Below are 23043 nucleotides of genomic sequence, written 5' to 3'. Positions count from 1 at the left end.
TCTGGGTGGTTCCTAGTAGAGACTTTCCTAATTCTTTCAACAGTAAATGGTTCATGGATAGCCTAGAACACAAGACTTCCTACTGCAAAGGCCAGCAAATCAAAGGTCACAGCGTGCAGCCTAAGCAAGGGATTTCTAACATGGCAGGATTTAGCATGGATCACCACATCTGCCCCCTCTAAAATAAAATTATGAAGAGCCTGCTTTAGGTCAGTGAGTAGACCACTTATCTTTACCAGTCATTGGCACATGAATTTCATGATTCACACACAGTCTGTCTTAGGTTGGAAACGGCACAGACTCACTCTTACCCATCTCTGTCTTGCCTCCATATGAACACATGAAGAAAGGTAGTGTTTTCGAGCTCTATGCCATGTGTTTGTAATTGAATTGGCTATGATTGTTGAGACACAGGTTGTGTTAGAAAGGAAGTAAGGCACAGGCTAAAATTTCGAGTCCTACCATCCCACCAAGGATAATCCATGCTGAGGAATACTGTTAGCATACTGTTAATTCTAAAGATATTATATTGAATGTGAATGTGGCTGCATTGTACTCAAGTAGTCTAGGGAAGTCTAACATGACATTGTAACTTTCTCTGTCATCTCAAATCGCTAACCTCTTACTTAAAGCATAAGCAATAATAGTAAAGCTATGGCAAAACAACAGGAGATACAAGAATAATAACAGAGATTTTACCACCCAACAGCATGCCACAAATCCCTTTTCAGTTCTCCACAGTCCTGCAGATGAAACTGACCCTGACAATTATAGTGGAAAAGTACTTATAAAGCTTAAAATGTGAGTTTCCAGAAGGAAAATATTCCAGAGGAGTCTCTGCAAAGCACCGTCTGCAAAATTCAGTCAGGACTGTAAGGAGGATACCTCATGGGTACTGGAACATTTGAGTTCTCATTTCCTACTCAAACTCAGGGAAATTAGGCAGTGAGTGTTGTTGACATACATTATCCCAAGAAGCATGTTGAAAAAGAGAAGAATCAGGAAGAAGTGTCCAGTGAAGTTTCACCTCTGATCTAGGGATCATCAGCTGATACATCCAGGCTAGTGTCCACCTGATGCACAAGCCTCTCAGGTAGCCAGCATGCAACATCTGTTCCCGTAAGAAAACCAAACAGAGCCTCAACCCTATATTAATACAAGGTTGCATACATTCCCCTATCCGGTAAAAGAATCCTTCCATGTCACTCTAGCAAAGGATGACTGAATATTAGTGTGCCAGAATCGATTGGCTGCAGAATTTCCTTTGTTATCAAGCAGTAAAAAATTAAAAATAAAGAGAACATGACTCAAAGCAATTTTAGGTGTTTGGGGTTAAAGTTTCCCCTTCTTTAGGTTTTGTAAATAAGATTTTAGGGTGGAATGAGCTCTTTCCGCCATACCTTGTTCTTGAGAATTATAAGGAATACCTGCAACATTCTTTATGGAAAAATAGTTAGAAAATTTTTAAAAAGGTTTGATGACATACTCTGAGCCATTTTCTGTCTGTATAGCCTTAGGCATACCAATTTGATAAAAGGCAGACAGACAGTGAGCAAATACATTCTTTGTGGCTTCTGTTGGTTGGAAAGAAGCAATTAAATATCCAGAGTATGTATCTATAGACACTTGAACACATTTTAACTCTCCAAATTCAGGTATATGCGTAACATCCATTTGCCAAAGTTGGTTAGAGACTAGATTTGAATAAAGGCTGCAAATGTCGAATTGTTAATTTTAAATATCTCTCAAGTAAAAATTAAGCAAACAAACAAACAAACAAACAAAAAACAAGAAAATTATAAATACCTTGTAGCTAAGGAGGTTGAAATTAATTCCACTCCCTAGACAAGTTTAGAAAACTGTTAATCTCTTACAAGCAAAAACTAAGCAAAAAATTTATAAGTTTTAGGCAGTAAACTCTGTTCCTTAGATCCTACTTCTCCAAGCAGCTGCATTTTCACAACAATCCCTGTTCTGTAAGAATTGAGCACCACTGGCAGCCAGGAGCAGCATCTGTAAAATGTTTTGGACCGTGGACACTCCAGTCCTGGCATTGTTCCCCATGGGTGTTGCTGTGCCTGTGTCCAGGCCCCATGAAGGGCAGGCTGGCTTCTGGCCAGCACCATGGAGGCATTACTCTTACTACCCCATAGGCTGTGTATACTATGTTGGGTCACACTATTTGTTTAGAAAATTGAGCAGAGAGTAAAGCTTGGCCCACTCTCAAAATATAGAAAAAAATGGAACAATATTTAAACAATTAAACAAATGTACACACATAGACATAAAACTTGACATGATGATTATAAATCAAACAAACAGTCTGGGAGGCAAGACACAAAGAAGCAGTTTTGAAACCGTGACAATAAATGGCATATATAGGGCCTAAACTATCTTTCACTAAAGCCAACCAACACACAAACAAAATATGTATAGGAACCTTTATAGGTCTAAAGGAATAATATAGTGTTCCTGTAATTTTTTTACGAACTCTATCTTACATTTTTAAATTAACCACTTCTTCCTCAAGAAACCATGGACATACTTAATTGAAAAAACCTAAAAACTTATTCAATTTTTCATTATTTACTCTTATTCCTCCTTGTTGAAGGTTATTTTCCAATGTCTCTCTGAATAAATCTTTGCTATTGCTCTGTCCCATGTTTGTGTTGCTCACCTGGCCATTTCTGTGTGAAGCAGGAAACTTTGGGGGAAATGGTGCACTTGTCTTTTCACATGTCTTTTCACAACCCTTCATGCAACATCTGTCACTTAATCCCTCATTTCCAGGTCCCTGTTCAGGCACCAAATGATGTGTCCCGGCCCCCAGGACAAATTGAACCAGGGTTCACCTGAAAGAGGGAGTGGAGACTGAAGGTGTGTTACAGAGACTTGAGAAATAATGAGTCAAGTCTGGAGATTTCTGATCAAGACTCTCTTTAATGTGGATGAAGGATATATATATCAAGGTCAATAGGATATATTCTAATCCCACTCTCCCTAGCGCCCAGGCAAGAATACAATGGCCTTAATAGCTCCCTGTAAGAACTTCTTATTTTTCTGAGTAGCTTCCTGTAAAAACTTTCTTGATCCTCTGCGTGGTTCCCAGTAGGGACTTCTCTAATTCTTTCAAAGGTAAATAGTCCAAGCATAGCCTAGAACACTAGACCTCCTCTGGCAAAGACCAGCAACTCGACGGTCACACCATACAGCCTAAGCACGGGATTCCTAAAATGGCAGAATTTAGCACAGCTCCCCACATCAAGTTATTATCGGTCTTATACAGAAAGAAAAGTAGATTGGACTCAAGTAAGTCTCTCTTTTCCTTTATTTTTCTTTCATAGGTAAGCATATAGAAGCTGAAAAGCAAGAAAGGGGTGTATAGTAATATATAGGGATGATAGAATAGAAAGTAGATTACTGAATCTACTCCTCAAATTAAGGCCTTAATTGTTACTCACATATAAGGTCATTTTTAATTCATTTGTATATAAATTTTATATTGATGCAAATTAAGTTTAATTTTGGTGCAATCATATAGAATTGAAATTTAAGAGTATTGTTCACACGCATTATATATATTTCTGTTCTAACATGAGGTATTGTACACATCCAATTCAATTATAATGCAATGTTTACTTCCAATGTCTTGAAAATGATAGTGCAGGCTTTTCATAATAATTACATAATGCATGCTAATTCTTAACTGATCAAATCATGGTAATGTCAAATACTAGTCTACTTTTTTTCACAAGTATATATATCCTAAGTCTAACAGATATTATTCTTTAGATATATAAGGTAAAGTAGCTATATACAGTCTTCAAAAGCCTAAGAGACCTACAGAAATTGACAGTTAAAGATACTTTTATCATTCTAAAAATTATTTGACAACAAGACAGGTTAACTCCTGTCAACACCCACCGTACCTCAAAGAAGATGATGAGCATCAGAGAACTTTCTTATGGAGATGCGTTCTACCATGGAAAACCAGCCACTGGGCAAAAAGTCCTAGTTTCTTCCACAGATAGAATTCTTCCTAAAAAGGGAAAGCTTGGATGCAGGCAAAGTTGACAGACAAACTCTGCCAAGACAGGGTAAGTAAGTCCTGAATAGTTCCTGCCTCACAAATTTGTCTGTCAGATATATTGGCCAAGAAAGCTGAAGCTGCTGCTGCAACACTATAGTTTTGGGTGACTGTTCAGACAGTAAATTGCCTCTGTCTTTTTTTTTTTTTTTTTTTTTTTTTCATTTTAGAAACTGCTAACCTGCACTTCAGGTTGACTCCGATAATTAAGATTTATTCCTCATCAAATCGCTCATGGTGTTGAAGACCAGATAGTTTAGTCTTACAATTAAACTTTGTTGGTTAGGGGTTAAGATATTTAAAAGATAAATCTAGTAAGTTCATATAGATGAGATATGATAGATATTGATTTACATCCAGAATTTTAGAATTACCAAGATAGGAAAGATATTTTCTTCAAGGTTGCCAAATACAAATAGACAAACACTATGAATGTAAAATTTATGTATTTCCTAATTGTTTTGTGGTTATTCTTGCTTTATTTCGTTTATTTTATTTATGTGTAATAATATAAATGTATGTTTAAATAAAGAAACCTAATAATAAAACATTTTCCAGTCAATTAAAAATACCAGAGGATAATTTTTGAATTATTGCTTAAAATGAAGTCTTATTGTGATTTTTGTTTCTTTATTTTTTCTTTTCTCTGGTGAAATTCAATAATTTAATATATTTTTCTAAATGAAATTACTTATGTATTAACACATATGACACTATAATTATGTATTATACATTTTACAACAAAAATACCTGGCAAAACTAAAATGACTATATGATTTAAATCAAACAATTGATTGTTGCCTCACAACATTCTTAAAAATCTTTTTGATATAAGAAGGTATCTGCTTTGTAAGATTTAGAAAGTATACAATAGGAAGACTGGTTATCCTTTAAAAAAAGAAAGGGTGAAAACAATGAAGCAGACAAAAGTGGACTCATAGATCCTGTTACTTTCATTTCCATTATTCTATGATAATGCTGATATTAAGTCAGAAATTATGACAAAAACACCTCATTGATATTTCTCACTCTTCTCTCTGTTATTATGGTCTCAAATTCCTATTTAAAAATGGAGTTAATAGGGCTGTAATGTTTTTGAAAGCTCTAGGTAGCTATAATAATTGCACAACCATAAGTGTGTTTGCTTATGTCTTTAACTTTATTTATGTAACACTTGTTTATCTATGGTTCTATGTGTAGCTCATGGATATGAACTGGAGAAATTTGTCTCTCTGTAGTCTTTCTTTGAGGAATAAATCATATCCATAGTAATAAAAGATCACAAATCTTAATTAAATCCACATAAATGCTTGAAGATACAAAAGTAGGACAAAAAACACAAGAAATTATGTAAAAGAGGTCACAGTGCAATAGAAGATAGATCTATTGTGGTGACCAATGAATAATATTTTATCTGGCTATGAAAAAGTATGCTCTTAATTGTTATTTGAACCTGAAATATCTGTCTTGCAGTATATGTAAATACTACTTCCTAACCTTCCTTAATTACAAAAATATTGTCCTCTGTTTTTTTTCATATTTTATTCATATTATAGTCTGATGTTTATCCCTTCACTTGTATCTTACAGTTCTGATCCTCCCTCCCCCTTCTGCCCTATTCCCCTCCCTTAGATCTCTACCTGAGGCCATCCTTTCCCATCATCTGACCACAGCCTATCAGGGCTGGACCAAGATAGCCTGGATGACTTTCCTCTGTGTGCCTAAAGTGCCTCCCTACCAAAGAGAAGTGATCAGATTTTGGACACCAGTGTTCATGTCAGAGGCATTCCATGCTCTTTTCTCAACGTTGGAGAATGAGCTGTTGATTGGCTATATCTGAACAGGGGTCAAGTTTCCCTGCATGCATTCACTTTGGTTGGTGCATCAATTGTGCAGGCTCCACTGGGTCCAGATCTGCAGGCCTTGATGATCTCTCTGTGAGGCTCCTGGAGGCTCTATCAGTGCTCAGTCCAGAGTCCAGCTTTGAGGCCCAGCATCTGGTCCAATCTCCTATTGTGTGTAATCTGTCAGAGGACGTCTATGTTGGAGTAATATCCATTTTAAAACCAATAGCTGATAGTATTCCATAGTGTAATGGTACCACAGTTTCCTTATCCACTCTTCAACTGAGGGATATTTAGGCTATTTCCAGGTACTGACTATTGTGAATAAGGGTGATATGAACATAGTTGAGCATATGTCCTTGTTGTGTGATGCAGTATCTTCTGGGTATATTCTAAGGAGTGGAATAGCTGGGTCTTGAGGAAACCCAAAATAAGCATGCTCCAATGGGGAAGGTGACCTTTCCCCACCTTCTTAAGTAAGGAATATAATTTTTGGCATAATAAATAGGTGGTATCCAGAGTTGAGGGAGGAAGTACTGGCAGAATGTTTGAACGAATTTTGAAAGGATGAGAGAGGTGAAACAAAGCAGGGAGTTAAGCAGTGAGAACCATGTGGAAGAACTGAGTACCAGAAGAGTTAGGTTGAATAAATATCTATCTGAGAGACTATGCTAAAATAGGCCAACAGCCTAGGTCTATGCAGATGTTTTTCTGTCATTATTAATAAAAATCAAGTAGGATCCATGGAAGACATGCAATAACATCACAAAGGACACAAATGATGTGATAGAAAATAGAGACTATTTTGAAGGGAAAGTAAATTCATGTATTTTATGGATTCATGTAATTTCATGGATTCATGTAAAATCCACGTAATCCAGTATTATATACTGGGAAAAGTTGTAGTTTTTGGAATATTTTATCTGACTGTATTTAAAGACTAGGGAGAAAAAATGTGATAAGAGGAAACTGATTAAATACCAGAGAAAATACTTGTGGTTTCATCTATCAGAACTTTGGTAAATATGGGTAAATTGTAGGAACCAGAAGTAAGATATTCTAGAGTTAAAACTCAAAGAAATTTAAAAATATCTGAATATATGAACTGTGAAAACAAACATTGAGAGTAACTTTTGTTATCATTGATGGCTTTGAGAATAATGTCCCAAGAGAAGCAGCTTATAGGACCAAATAGTGAATAGAGAGACATAAAATTGGACATTACTAAATGGCTCATGGCTCAAGTCATGTAGCCTCCAAGAACATTGACCCAAGTCCACAGGCACTAGTCTATCCCAGTAAAGACAAGTAGCCACAGATATCATTCCCCTGGAAGCCTTTAAAAGAGCCTGCAAACTCTTTCTCAGGGTCACTGCCATTTTGTATGGATGGATGGCCTGTGAATGCAGGTTGTTTCAGCAGAATAAATGCTCTTTGCTTATACGTACTATTTGATTCTAGGGTCTTTCCTCAGTGAATTTTTGAAGTGCTGCCATTGGGGGCTTATATAAGATTGCTGGACACCCCAAACTCAGTAGTTGATTGTTTCCAGGAGAGCAGTTAGTTCTCAGCACATCTCTGAGTCAGGCTCCTCCCTGCCATTTCTGTTTGTTCTTGTCTTTGTCTGTCTGTGTCTAAATCTGGTTTCCTGACACAATTTGAAAGCCAATAGTGGATGAGTGGACTTAAGAAATTCTTCCCACTAGTCTGGGTATTCTAAGGAAGCTCTGAACATTTCATTAGTTGGAATTAGAAGGTCGTAGTCTGTCTCTGGTTTTGGTGTCTATGAAGAAGCGGCTACCATCTGGTGGAGCCCATTTACAGGACAGGATGCTATCACCATATTGGTTTGCTTTTTGGAGTCTAGTTTTGTCTCTGTGTCTGATTGTTTTTGGATTGTATTTGTACCTTTTTGGGGGGAATAAGCATTCATCAGAAAGCCTGCTCTAAGCTCTGCATGGCATGATTTGGGCTGCCCTGGGCTCATGAGGCACTTGTTGGCTCTCATCTGCTCAGTGCAGCTGGCAAAGATATCATGCCTGGAGGCTGGAGCAGCAAACACCAAGCTCCTTAACCCCTTCTCAGGGCTTCTGCTTGCCAGATTTACAAGGGTTGGATCCAGGCTTCTGACTTCAGTTGGCTTACTGTACTCCTTTCCATCCAACTCCAAGCTAAGGACCATGTCAGTGACTCCAAAAGGCAGCTGTATATTTCTAAGACCCAGACTTGGCTTCACTCCACTGATGTGCACACCTGCACATGTTGCATCAGAGAAACACTGCTGCAAAGCAAGACCCAGCTCCCTCCTGGATTCATCAGTTAGCAAGGTGCTATCGGTGGAGGAAGAAAGGGTTTTCTTTATCTGATTTGAATCTATGGATGTAGATATAGTTGCTATATGTTTATTTCTTACTGGTATTTAATATAGGTTGTCTATGTTCTTTATGTTTTTGTTAAATATTATTGGTTGTTGGGTATAATTAAAAATATGGAGGAGGAGACCTGGTGGCACTCAGAGGAAGGACAGCAGGTTGCCAAGAAGAGACTTGATACCCTATGAGCATATACAGGGGGAGGAGGTCCCCCTCAGGAACAGTCATAGGGGAGGGGAATAAGGGGAAAATGGGGGGAGGGAGGAATGGGAGGATACAAGGGATGGGATAAACATTGAGATGTAACAAGAATAAATTAATAAAAAAAAGAAAAAATATTTAAAGTAAAAAAAAATATATGTAATGTCTATAACAAAAAGGTAGCTTAAAACAAGTAAACCCCTCTGACCAACAACACATGTCATGAAGGAACCAAGGAAACAGATCTCTAAAGATACTTTAGAGTGGGACAAAACTTTTTTGTAATTGCTGTCCTGTATTTAAAAACTAGACTTAAAAAAGTTGGGAAGAAAGCAATGATTTTTTAGTAAGGTATTAAAGCTTCACTTCCAACCTATATATCTTAACATATGTGTGTTAATTTTATGCATTTTAACAGGTATAGATACACAGATTTTTAAAAAAAACAAAACTATGTGGATCACATGGTCTGCAGTCGGCCATGGTATGAATCCACCATCTTGATATAGCCACATATAATATGACAATTATAGAGTCTCTTGGTCTTAATTCACTCCTTGCTCTTTGTTTTATCCCCTTATAAAATAAAAAATGAAATATTATTTCAAGTGTATATGGGTTTATACAAATTCAAAATTATATTCCTACAACATATTATATATATGATCTAATTCTGATCCAAATATTCTTTATATGATGGTGTAGTTTTAAACTTAAAAAAGTTGCTTCAGATTAACAAGTTACTGTATTGCTGACTTTGGAAATGGGTTTTTCTAAAGATACTTTCAAGTTGGGATACAATGTTAAAATTTGGTTATTATGTTCTACCTTCACTCTAAAAAAAAAATTCAAATCACTGCCTTAGCTCCAAGGCACAGAAAAGATTTTCAAAAAATCATAGAAGAAAAACTTTCCCTATTTAAAGAAAGAGATGCCTATAAATATACAATAGGCCTACAGAACAGCAAATAGTGTAGACCAGGAAGGGAAAATCCTTCCACTACATAATAATCAAAACATTGACTGTACAAAACAAAGAAAAAATATTAAAAGCAGCAAGGGGAAATGGGCTAATAATATACAATGGCAACCCTGTGAGAATCATACTCAACTATTCAGCAGAGACCATAAAACCCAGAAGAGCCTGGGAAAATATCCTATAAATCCTAAAGGACCACATATGACAGTCCATACTGCTATAACCCACAAAATTTCAATAACCATAGATATAAAAAAAAAAGCTATTCAATGAAAAAAAATTTAAATAGTACTTATCCACAAATACAACACTATAGAAGATACTAGCAGAAAAAAATCCAACCCAAGGAGGCTAACTACACCTAACTACATAGAAAATAGATAACTTCACTTTAACAAAACAAAAATTACATAATGACACAAACATACTACCACAACCAACATCAAGATAAAAGGAATTAAAAATTACTGGTTATTAATCTCTCTCAACATCTGTGGTCTAAACTCTCCAATAAAGAGATACGGATTAACAGAATGGATGCATAAACAGGACCCAACATTCTGTTGCATACAAAAATACACCTCAGCTACAAAGTAGACATCACCTGAGAGGAAAGGAATGGAAAAATGCCTTCCAAACAAAATGACATGAGAAACAGGCTGGAATAGCCATTCTAATATCTAATAAAATAGACTTTCAATGAAAGTTAATCAAAAGAGATGAGGAAGGACACTTCATACACATCAAAGGAAACTTTAACCAGGATGGCATCACAATTATGAACATCAACGCCCATAAACAACGGCAGTCACATTTGGAAAACAAACATTAAGAAAGCTTAAACCACACAGAGATCCCACACGTTAATAGTGGGAGAGCTCAACAACCCCCTCACCAAATTATTGGCTAAGAAACAAAAGATAAGCCAAGCATTAATGACCCTAGCCAATGTCATGAATCAAATACCCCTAACAGATGTCAACAGAACTTTTAACCCAAACACAAAAGATTATACCTTCTTCTCAGCACCTCCTGCAACCTTCTCCAAAACTGACCATATAATAGATCACAAAATTATACTCAGAAGAAACAAGAAGATTGAAATAACACCTTGTGTCCTATCAGAACACCATGCACTAAATGTGGACATCAACAACAACAGAAATAACAAAAGCCTATATCCACCTGGAAACTGAAAATCTCTCTACTAAGTGATGATTGTATCAGAGAATTAAAAAAGAAAAAAATACTAGGGACTTCCTGCAAATCAATGAAAATGAGGGTACAACATATTCAATTTAATAGGACAAAATAGAATCAGTGCTAAAAGAAAAGTTTATTCCACTAAGTTCCTTCATAAAGAGATTAGAAACATCTTATACAAGCAACTTAACAGCACACCTGGAATTTGTAGGAAAAAAGAGATGTAGATACACCCAGCAAAAGTAGACAGGTTGAAATAATCAAAATCAGGGCCAAAATCAATAAATTATAAACAGAGAAAACAATTCAAAGAATAAACGAAACCAATAGCAGATTATTTGAGAAAATCAACAATGTAAACCATCTCTTAGCCAGAAATGAAATGCAAGTCATATCAACAGACACCATGAAATCTGAAGAATCATTTAGACTTTTTTTCTTTTTTTTATTATTAATTTATTCTTGTTACATCTCAATGGTTAGCCCATCCCTTGTGTCCTCCCATTCTTCCCTCCCTCCCATTTTCCCCTTATTCCCCTCCCCTATGACTGTTCCTGAGGGGGATTACCTCTCCCTGTATATGCTCATAGGGTATCAAGTCTCTTCTCAGTAACCTGCTGTCCTTCCTCTGAGTGCCACCAGCTCTCCCCCTCCAGGGGACCTGGTCAAATGTGAGGCACCAGAGTACATGAGAAAGTCATATCCCACTCTCCACTCAACTGTGGAGAATGTTCTGACCATTGGCTAGATCTGGGTAGGGGTTTAAAGTTTACTGCCTGTATAGACTTACTTCAAAACCCATTATACCTAAATTTTTGAAAATATAAATGAATTAGATTTTTTTCATAGATTCCAACAACCAAAGTTGAATGAAGATCACCTGCACAAATTAAACAATCATATATCTCCTGCGTAAATAGAAGCAGTCATCAAAAATGTCTCAACTAAAAAAAAAAAAATGCAAAACAAAAAATCCACAAAACAACCCAGGGCTGGACAGACCTTTGAAAGAAGAACTAATATTAATTCTCTTCAAACTATTCCACAAAATAAAAATCGAAAAAGTATTACAGTCACAGTCACTTTAATACCTAAACCACATGAAGAACCAACAAAGAAACATTAATTCAAAATAATTTATCTTATACACATTGATTGAAATAGACTCAATAAAATACTCACAGACCTAATCCAAGAACACATCAAGGTACCACTCACCACATCCCAGGCATGCAAGGGTGGACCAATATAGCAAAATCCATCAATGTATCCCACTATATAAACAAAGTAGAAAAAAAAAACATAATCATCTCCTTAGATACCAAAAAGCAATTAGCAAAATCCACTCATGTTTAAAGTCTTGGAGAGATCAGGGATGCAAGGCACATACCTGAACATAATAAAAGCTATATAAACCAAGCCAATAGGCAACAACAAATTAATTGGAGAAAAAAATCAAAGAAATTACACTAAAATCAGGGATTATACAAGACTGCCCACTCTCTCCATATTTCTTCAATATATTATTTGAAGTTCTTTCTAAAGAAATAATAAAACAAAAGACCAATGGGAAATGTTTCAGAAAGGACAAAGTCAAAGTATTACTGTTTGCAGATGATATGACAGGGTACATGAGTAATCCCCAAAATTCTACCAGAGAACACATACAGCTCATAAACACCTTCAGCAAAGTGGACAGATAAAAGATTAATTTAAAAAAATCAGTAGCCTTCCTGTATACATGAGGCAAATGGGCTGAGAATGAAATTAGGAAAATTACACTATTCCCCAAAGTCAGAAATAATATAAAATATCTTAGTGTAGCTCAAACCAAACAAGTGAAAGACTTGTATGAAAAACAACTTCAACTCTCTGAAGGAAAAAATTGAAGAAAATATCAGAAGATGTAAAGTTCTCTCATTCTCTAGGACCAAAGTAATAAAAATGGCCATCTGACCAAAAACAATCTACATATTCAATACAATCTGTATCAGAATACCTACACAATTTTTATAGACTTTGAAAGAACAATTTTCAACTTCATATGTAAAACAAAGAAACAAACAAAAAACCAGAATAGCTAATACAATCTTGTAAAATAAAATATATTATGGAGGAGTTGCCAATCCTGATCTCAAGCTTTATTGTAGAGCAACAGTAATATAAACAGCTTGGTACTGGCATTGAAATAGAGTGACTGAACAATGTAATCAAATCAAAACACAGAAGCATCACACACACACACACACACACACACACACACACACACACACACACACAGAATTTTGGACACTTGATTTTTGAGAAAGATGTCAAATCCATACAATGAAAAAAAGATAGCAACTTCAAAAAATGGTGCAGGTCTAACTGCATGTCCACTTGTAGAATAATGCAAATATAATCATATTCATCACCCTAACAAAACTAAGGACCTCAACATAAAACCAGACACACTGAATCTGTGAGACAAAAATATGTCAGAAGAGCCTTGAACTCATTGACACAGAGGACTACTTGCTGAACAGGACACCAAGAGTTAAGGCTCTAAGACCAACAATTAATAAATGGGACCTCATGAAACCGAAAAGCTTCTGTAAGGAAAAGTACACTATAAACAGAACGTTTGACTGGGAAAAAATCTTCACTAACTCTACATCTGACAAAGGGCTAATATCCAAAGTACATAACTATCTCAAGATTTTAATCACTATGAAACTAATCCAATTAAAATTGGGTACAGAGCTACACAGAATTCTCAAAAGAGGAACATCTAATGGCTGAGAAACACCTAACGAAATAGTCAGCATCCTTAGTCATCAGAAAAATGCAAGTTAAAACAACTCTGTAATTGCATCACACACCTACCAGAATGGGCGAGATCAAATATTCAAGTTACAGCACATGCTGGTGAGAATTTAAAGAAAGGGGCACACTCCTACATTGCTGTTGGGAGTGTAAACTTCTGTAACAACTTTGAAAATCAATCTGGCACTTTTTCAGAAAATTGGGAGTAGATCTACTTCAAGACCTAGCTATACCATTCCTGGACTTACACCTGTAAGATGCTTCACCATGCAAAAGGATATTTGCTCAACTATTTTCATAGTAGTTTTATTTATAAAGCTGCCATAATCTGGAAACAATCTAGATGTACCTCAACCAAAGAATGGATAAAGAAAATGTTACATATACACAATGGATTACTACTCAGCTATTTAAAAAACTATCTTGAAATTTGCAGGCAAATGGATATAATTAGAAACGATCATCCTGAGTGAGGCAACCCAGACCCCAAAAGACACACATGGTATTTATTCAACCACATGTGGATATTAGCCCAATCTAGATGTCCTCTGAGAGACTTCACCCAGCAGGATAATGGGAGAGATGTTGGAACTTGCACCTGGATTCTGGAATGAGCCTTGAGAATGCCATGGAATAATGTAGGAATGGAAGGACTCAGATGCTTCAGAAGCCCCACAAGGAGATCATCAAGGCTGGTGGATCTGGATTAAGTGGGGACTGTACAAAATGTTGCACCAACCAAGGGCAATGTTAAACCTCAAATGCAACGTCTGTATTTAAGCTTTTGTTGTTCATTGGGTAAAGATGCTCCTTGATAGGATCAGTAGAATTGCCAGTCTCTCTGTCAACTATACCCATGACTAAAAGTTTAGAAATATATTTAAAGTTATGCTAAGAACTGATGCAATTAATTACAGGATTAAGCTTTATTTAGCATCCTGCATGTGTTTTCAACGTTAAATAAAAAGTAACTATAAAAGTTTGCCTATATATATCTACGTGAGATAGATATGGTCTATAGATTGATAACATTCTGTTTTATGTTTTCAAAATGTATTTTAAAGCAGATAACTAAAGACAAAGATTAACTCAGATATGTGAACTCTCAAGCTTATCAGAAATCTGCTTAAATATATTTAAGTTTATTATGTATGAAAGATATTCCAAAATCTGAACTGTATCTTTCCAAGGTCTATAAGAAGTTTGAGGCATGACAGAAGATGGATGGCTTCAATTCTAGATTGTGGTATTCTTAACACTGGGCAATACTGACCCAATGTCTTTCCCACTGCTAGATACCAGTGTAAACTGTAGACAAACTGGACATATGAGGAATTATTATCTCAAATTGCTGTAAACCAGGTGAGGTCACTCTTTGTAATGTTCTTCTTCCACAGAAAGCAGATTCTCATCTTCTGTGCCTGATGGTCACAATGCTTCTGCCCATGTTGCCATGAAAACCAGAGGGGCACAGAAAAACTGTCTCAGTAATGGACTGGCTAGTCATGTCTGTCATTTTAATTGATACATAAATTTGTCTATGTTACAATTTATCCTTCTCATTTCTCTGATCACATTGATGACTAAGCTAATGGAAGGTTGACAGCTAGAGGACAATTAGATCCACTGTTAGTTCATTAATCCATTCAATAGCTAGTTAAAACTGTAGATACTAGGTTATTTATTTTAAAAGGCAAACAGGTTTGCCTTGCTCACAGGCTTCAAGTTCAAAGATAAACAGATTTCAATGTAACTTTTTACTATTCCTTCATTTCAATAAATGTTCACAGTAACCAAATGCCTTTATCTCCTGGTGAATAACTAGATAGAAACAAAAATTTATAAGATCTGAAGATATTAAAGTATAAGTTATGAGGATCCAAGAAAGTGTCTGAGGTATTAATATTGATTGAAGGTTAGTAAATCCAAGATAAGAACACTGGAGGGTCTAAGAAGTGAGAGATCTATAAGAAAATTATTTAAGTCATATAAAAATTTTCAGATTTCTTTCTCCATTCTATACTTTTGCTTTATTTTCATATGATTTTAAAAGTTCAGAATTTTAATATAGATCAATAGGGTTCTGATAAACTGGTGGACCACTGACTGCTTATACTATTCAGTTGCAATCTCAAGATTATAATTTCACTTTTGTTGTCTTCTGAATATAGATTTAAGGATATTTCTCATCATGCTAAAAATGTGTCTTTCTAATCTATATCTATCCTTTTGTACTGATAAAAAATGTTCACGCCTTTTAATCCAAAGCCATAGATGGGCACGAGCCTACTACTGCTCTTATAGACAAAATTTTAAACTTATGACACTAGTCTATATTTGTCTTAGCATATTTTTATCTGGTTAACAGATTTCATCCAGGGATCACCTTTAATCTGCAATTTGCTGAGATCTGGATTTGCTAAAATCTGATGTAAACCAGTCCAGGTGATATGATTGGTCCAAGTCTCTTCAACTGTATTGGCTAATCACATGAGAAGTGCCCCATTGCCTAGCCTTTGACTAGACACTTAACCTTTCTTGGCCCCCAAAACGACATCCTAATGTCAGCTGGAAGTAGTTACAGAAGAGATATGACATTCTTTGTCCCACCTAAGAGGCCGAAAAGCTAAGTCCAAAGAAACTCTCTTGCATAAGTACAAATGACTACCTATTGACATACCAAAATATAGACCCTTAGTTCTGTTTCTTGCGGTCATGCTTTATGTCCATTACATAAAAGTTCATTTCATGTTTGTCAAAGATGATGTTAATGCTGTCACATTTTTGGTTTTGAGAGCACAATGTGACTACTTGTATACTGGACAGACGTCATAACAACAAAGATTTGACTCAGGTACCTGAAGAAAGAAAATAATGAAGGGCCAGAGTGTGCCTGATCAGATCTCTACTGTTAAACTCATGGCATTAAAATTCCAATATCAGTCCTTTAACCTCATACAAAGATTTGAGATGGAACAATATGTGAAGGTGAATATGAGGACTGGATATTGCTAAAAGGCCAGTGACTAGCGTCATGTGGAATCCAGTATCTCTGGCCTTCCTCCACAGGCACCCAGGTACTGACCAATCCTAGTTAGAGTCACATAGCCATATATAGGCTTCCCCTAGAAGCATTTCAAAGAGCCTTTGAACTCCTTCTCATGGTCCCTGCAATTTTATATCAATGGTTGTCCCCCGCATGCAAGTTGCTTTAAGAAAATAAATGCTCTGGGGTTTTACATACTGTTTGAGTCTGGGATCTTCCTTTTCAGACCCTTTCAATAATATGAATAGGAACTAGGGTAAGTTTTACTGCAAATATGACAGGATGGTTATTTCAGAAAAAAGAAAGCCTTGAGAAAAAAAATATGGCTTTATACTATCTTATATTTTGTTGTTTTTGGAATAATACACTCATGATATAGTTAATTAACTATGCTGATAACTAAATAAAGACTCATAAACTAGGCAGGAAGATAACTTTAAACCCCTTCCCAGATCTAGCCAATGGTCAGAATATTCTCCACAGTTGAGTGGAGAGTGTGATACGACTTTCTCACGTACTCTGGTGCCTCACATTTGACCATGTCCCCTGGAGGGGGAGACCTGGTGGCACTCAGAGGAAGGACAGCAAGTAGCCAAGAAGAGACTTGATACCCTATGAGAATATACAGGGGGACGTAATCCCCCTCAGGAACAGTCATAGGGGAGGGGAATAATGGGAAAATGGGGGGGGGGAGGAATGGGAGGATACAAGGGATGGGATAAACATTGAGATGTAACAAGAATAAATTAATTAAAAAAAAGGAAAAAAAAAGAAAAACAACAACAACAACAACAAAAAAGTGAAAATGCATAAACACATATATAATTACTTTTAAAAACATATTTTATAACATTCTTAAGAGAATGCTGTAGTGTATGATAATGTATTGCTATGGATTCAATCCTCTTTTTGAACTTATAACAGTAAATTAAAAATTTATCTAAAGGTCAAATCCTTGATAAACTTTCTATGTACACATATAAAGGTTTTTATTTCTCTGTGTTCCCTGTGATTCTAGGAAAGATCAAGATCAAATCGTTTTTCTCTCCTCTATATTTTAAATATTTCTAACTTATTAGTTTGTGTGTTTAACTACGAATACCTTGCATGTTATTTTTTTGTTTTGTTTTTATGTTCTATGAAGTGGGAATGGAAAAAAATAAAGGGCATTATATAAAACAAAGTTAATCTTTTCTTGTGAATGGTGGAGCATATAGGAAGAATTATCTCAGCATAACCAAGAATCACAGCAATGCTGTGATACTTCTGATCTAGACACAACCATAGCTGAAGAAAGCAGTATTACTTCTCACTAATTAGTATCATTCTTGATATCCACTAGGACTGAAAAGGCCTCTTCTAAACTCATTGCTAATACTTTAAACAGAAAGAAAGTATTGCCCAAATAATGACTTATACTGGTTTTAAGAGCACTATGTAGTCAAGAAATTCTTTCTATACCATAAACAATACTTATGATTATGATTCTCGATTTTTTGATACAGTCATTGTGTTGAAATATAAATGATGAATGTTACCTTGGTTACAAATCTTTCATAATTACCTAGTAAGAATTTTTCCTGAATGCCTTTATGAGTTTATGGTAGAATTCCTTCATGCATGCCATCAAGGTGCATTGGGTACTATAGTCAGCAACTGAAGCAGAACAGAGCTGTTTGTATGCCTTTTATATTTTAAGTACACTTGTAATTCTGTATGCATTGTGCTTCATGGACTGTTTAGCTTTTAAATCCAGACTACAGATCTATGGATTTCACCAGTGTGATTAATTAAATACTTTATTTGGCCTATAAAGATTTCTGTGTTTGATGGTAAATGGGTGGAATGTAAGGTGCCACAAAAATTCTCTTTCATTTGTTTTAAAGAATATGTATGCAGCATTAGGATCTAGAAACTAACTGTTTCCTCTTTGCTACCTCTCTGAGCTCTCTGCTGCTGCAAACCCAGCTTAGATGTATTTTCTTTCTTTTGAAACATAACTATCAATGACGTAGATGTGTTTTCTAACAACAAAAGTATATAACATCAAAAGATAAGCATATTCTTTAGTTTCATTAAGTTTTCATTTCAATTGATAATAATCTTCATAATAATCACAAGACAGTAAAAACGCTTTCAATTTCATTATCGTAAGTAAAAGTAATTTGATTTTTAGAAACATAATTCCTTTGTTAAAAATATTTACTTGCATAAAATTGTATTATTAGTCACTAATGGAATTACATGAATATAGATATGAAGATTATATATTAGTTGGGAGAGTCTAAACCTGGACTGCAATTAATAAGTTACTTTTGATTGGCAATAGTGGTGCATGCCTTTATTCTCAGCATGAGAGTAGGAGGCAGAGGCTAGCAGATACCTGATTTTAAATCTAACCTGGTATACAAAAGGAGTTCTGTTATGAATACTTGTCTTTGAGGAAATATTCCAAGGGTCATTAAAAGGTCAAACATTTGTCTATTTAGATTTTTGGGATATGTATGTAGTATACATCAAGACATGGAGTTTAAATAAATAGTGAAGACAAGGAAGAACTTGGCAACAAAGAACTTGTATTTTAAGAGAATGAGAGGTAGTACAAAATAAGTGCATGTAGTAAATAGTTTGCATAGAGGTAATAATGACAGAAAACTAGCAGATGGCATAAAAATTCTGAGAAAAAATGTTATTATTTTATAAATCATTAGGAAATGCTTCATTGATAAAGAGAAAATAATAGTGCAAGTATTTGAGAAAATCATGTCAGTCAAAATCAAGTGTAACACATTGAATTTGCATAGTGATTGATATATTTGGAAAAAATACATAAGCCAGTTAGTGAGGGTAAGATACAGAATAATAAAAGGGGGAACTTGAGGTATATATCATCAAAGTATGATGTGCACATCTATGGATATTTCAAAGAATATATTTTTAAACGTTAAATAAAAATATAAGGTACTTTAGGAGTTTGAAAAAGTGTCAAGAGTCCTGGTCATGTATATAATGTTGGTGACTTAAACATTGCTGCTATTACTACAAATAAGATGTTTAGAATTTTATTAGTTTTGAAAGGAAGAACTAAGTAGATATGTGTTGCAAAAAGATTGTTTAATGAATGGTCAGAGGAAGGGAATAGGAAATGAGAAAGCATTTAGCAAATTATTACAGTGATTAAGCATTGAAATGAATTGAAGGTGATTGTAAAGCCTTGGAATATTGATGACTGAGCTCAGAATTTGAGAAATTTAGAAGAAATATAACTTACTAGATATAGTCTACATAGTTATATAAATGAAGTTGTCATATTTAAAAGTAGAAAACAGACAAAAACAAATAGTAATATATATTCAGATGTAATTTTCTTCTTCATTTGTTTTTGAAATTATTATTAGGTACATATATGTAGATGTTGATACAGCAACTGAATTTATGAGCCTTGCATTCCAAGAGGCTTCCACACTGTTAGGTATACATTTGAAAATTGTTACCAGAGAAACACGACAAATAATCTATAGTGCTTAAAATTGTGAAATTATTATTGAGAGAATGGTTCTACCTTGGAGAATTAGGGGATTGAAACTGATGGAAGCTTTGAAGATTATAGTTTTCCCCATGTTTATTGAGGTAAATTGATAAAAAAAATTGTGTATATTCAGTAAAGATAATCTATATCCTGTCATCTCATTTTAAATGTTTTATTAATTTATTCATATTACATCTCAATTGTTAGCCCATCCCTTATATCTTCCCATTACTCCCTCCCTCCCGCTTTCCCCCTACTCCCCTCCCCTATGTCTGGGATTGAGGGGGACCTCTTCTCCCTGTATATGTCATAGCATATCAAGTCTCTTCTTGGTAGCTGCTATCCTTCCTCTGAGTGCCACCAGGCCTCCTCATTCAGGGGACATGGTCAAAATGGGTCACTAGAGTTCACATGAAAGTCAGACCCCACTCTCCACTTAACAGTGGAGAATGTCCTGTCCATCGGCTAGATCTGGGTAGGCGTTTGAAGCTTATGGCACGTATTGTCTTTGGCTGGTGCCATAATTTGAGCAGGACCCCTGGACACAGATCTGCACTTCATAATGTTCTTCTTGTAGGTTTCTAGGATCTTCTGGATCCTTCTATTTCCCCATTTTCCCATGCTTCTCACACTTAAAGTCCCAATAGGATGTCCTCGCCTCTGTCCCACTTTCCTGATAAGTGAAGACTTGCATGGGACATGCCCCTTGGGCTAGTGTCCAGATATAAGTGAGTATATATCATTTGACTCTTTCTGCTACTGGGTTAAGTCACTCATTATGATCATTTCGAGTCCCATACATTTGTCCACAAATTTCAGGAATGCCGTGTTTTTAATAGCTGAGTAGTATTCCATAGTATAAATGTACCACAATTTCTTTACCCATTCTTCTACTGAAGGACAATTAGGCTGTTTCCATGTTCTGGCTATTATGGAAAAGGCAGCTATGAACATTGCTGAGCATATGTCCCTGTTGTGTGATGGACCATTTTTGGGTGTCATCTCATTTTTATATATACTTCTGATTTTTGGTTTATCTTAGTTTTAGAGACAATGTAGGTTCAAAAGGCATGGACTTGAATATGATTTGGAACTCCAGATTTCTCTAAATCTCCTTCTGTGCTTTGATTATTCGCATATAGAATATTCAGTTATGGTGTTTTCATACATATTATAAAACAGTTATCACAATTAAGCTAAGTAATATATCTAGTACTGCACATAATATAAGAGAGAACACTCATATTCTATTCTGTCCAGATTGAAAGAGTCCAGTTTTCTGTTCTTCAATGGTAGAAACTTCATTTTTCTTTATAACAGATACTATGTTTCCATTGTAAACCATCCCTCTACTTACCTTTCTACTTCTGTAACCCATAAAGAGCATATGTGTTTTACTTTTCAGATTCCACCCATAAACATGGTCATTAATATTGATGTTTATCATACTGTGTTTTGCTATTTACATTCATTGTCATAGTCTCTTACACATTTATTTGTGCTGTTTCAAATGGCAAAATTAACGTCTTTATTCAGCATAGATACTATTTAATATTGTGAACATTTTAATATATAATATATATACATATTTATTTGTGCTTACATGTACATTTGTATATATACATATGTTTGTTTATGATGTTAGTTATGACCCTTCATTATATAAAAAACATTTTTATAGCTAATTAATGCTTTTAATCATGAAGGAATATAAATACTATCAAATGTTTTCTCATATCTCTCTGTGTGATCATATTTTGTTAAAGCTTATTTGAGTAATTGTCTTGCTATGATTTGAATTTATAAAACAATTATTAGCACAAAGAAAACTATGGATTTTTCTAGAAGGTAAAAAAAAACATACACAGATATATAGAATATTATGGACATTTCTATAGGTTCTTCTGTCATTGTTCCAATGAAATTCCTGATAAAACAATTTAAAGTTGGAAAGACTTATTTGGGTTTAGTTTGAAGATCCAGTACAACATGGCAGGAGAACCATGAAAGCTAAAGATTTAAGAAAATGAACACCTTGACCTGCAATCAGATAATAAAGAATGAAAAATGTTGATGTTCAAATAACATTCTCTTTTGTCCACTACTCATATTTAAGGAGGGTCTTTGCACCTCAATAAGTTTAACTTGGTCATTCCTCTCTGTTATACCCAAAATTTTATTTCTGTAGTGGTTATATTCAAATCAAATTGAAAATAAAGTCAAACTATCAAACTAACAAACCATCATTTTCATTATGCTATAATGCATTGAAAGTGTATCCATAATTTTCTAGAAAAGGCAACACACACAAAAAAAAATATTAGAAATATATGCCTAAAAATGTTCTCTGGATATTCCTCATATGAATAGAATTTTTCACTATATTCTTTTTTTTTTCTTCCTGCCCCAGCACAGCCATCAAATATTTATTATGCAAGAAGCCACATTGCTTATTCAACTAGTAGGCTAGGGAAAGTCCTGCACTGTATCTCTATATACACTCTGAGTCAAAGTATAAATATGAATGGTATTTTAAAACTATTTTGAACTAAAAGAACAATAAAATAAGTACAAAAATAAACTCTCTATGTGCTATTTAAATATATTTGTGCATACTAATTAATATGTACATATACAATAGTAATAATCAAGGAAATTGAGGTGATCAACTTTGGGGAATTGTGAGTCTTGGGAGTTCAAAGGAGGAAAGTTATGAGGAGCTAGAATGAGAAAAGAAAAGAAGGGGAAATGACATTATTCATTTACAATAAAAAATGAAAAAAGCATATCTAATCAATGAGTATCTGTTTTCCTGGGTAATATTTAAGAAAGCTTGCTTGAAATTTGAGTCAAACAATGTAAAAAAAAAGTCTGTTTAAAAATATATCATATGTGGCCAATTATATGTATGCTAATATAATATTTTATAGGCTTATTAAAACATAACAGTATAGATAGCAAATCAATTATGTCTATT

Source organism: Acomys russatus, chromosome 1, assembly GCF_903995435.1.
Source record: "Acomys russatus chromosome 1, mAcoRus1.1, whole genome shotgun sequence".
Lineage (NCBI taxonomy): Eukaryota > Metazoa > Chordata > Mammalia > Rodentia > Muridae > Acomys > Acomys russatus.
Note: the sequence above shows the minus strand (reverse complement) of the source record.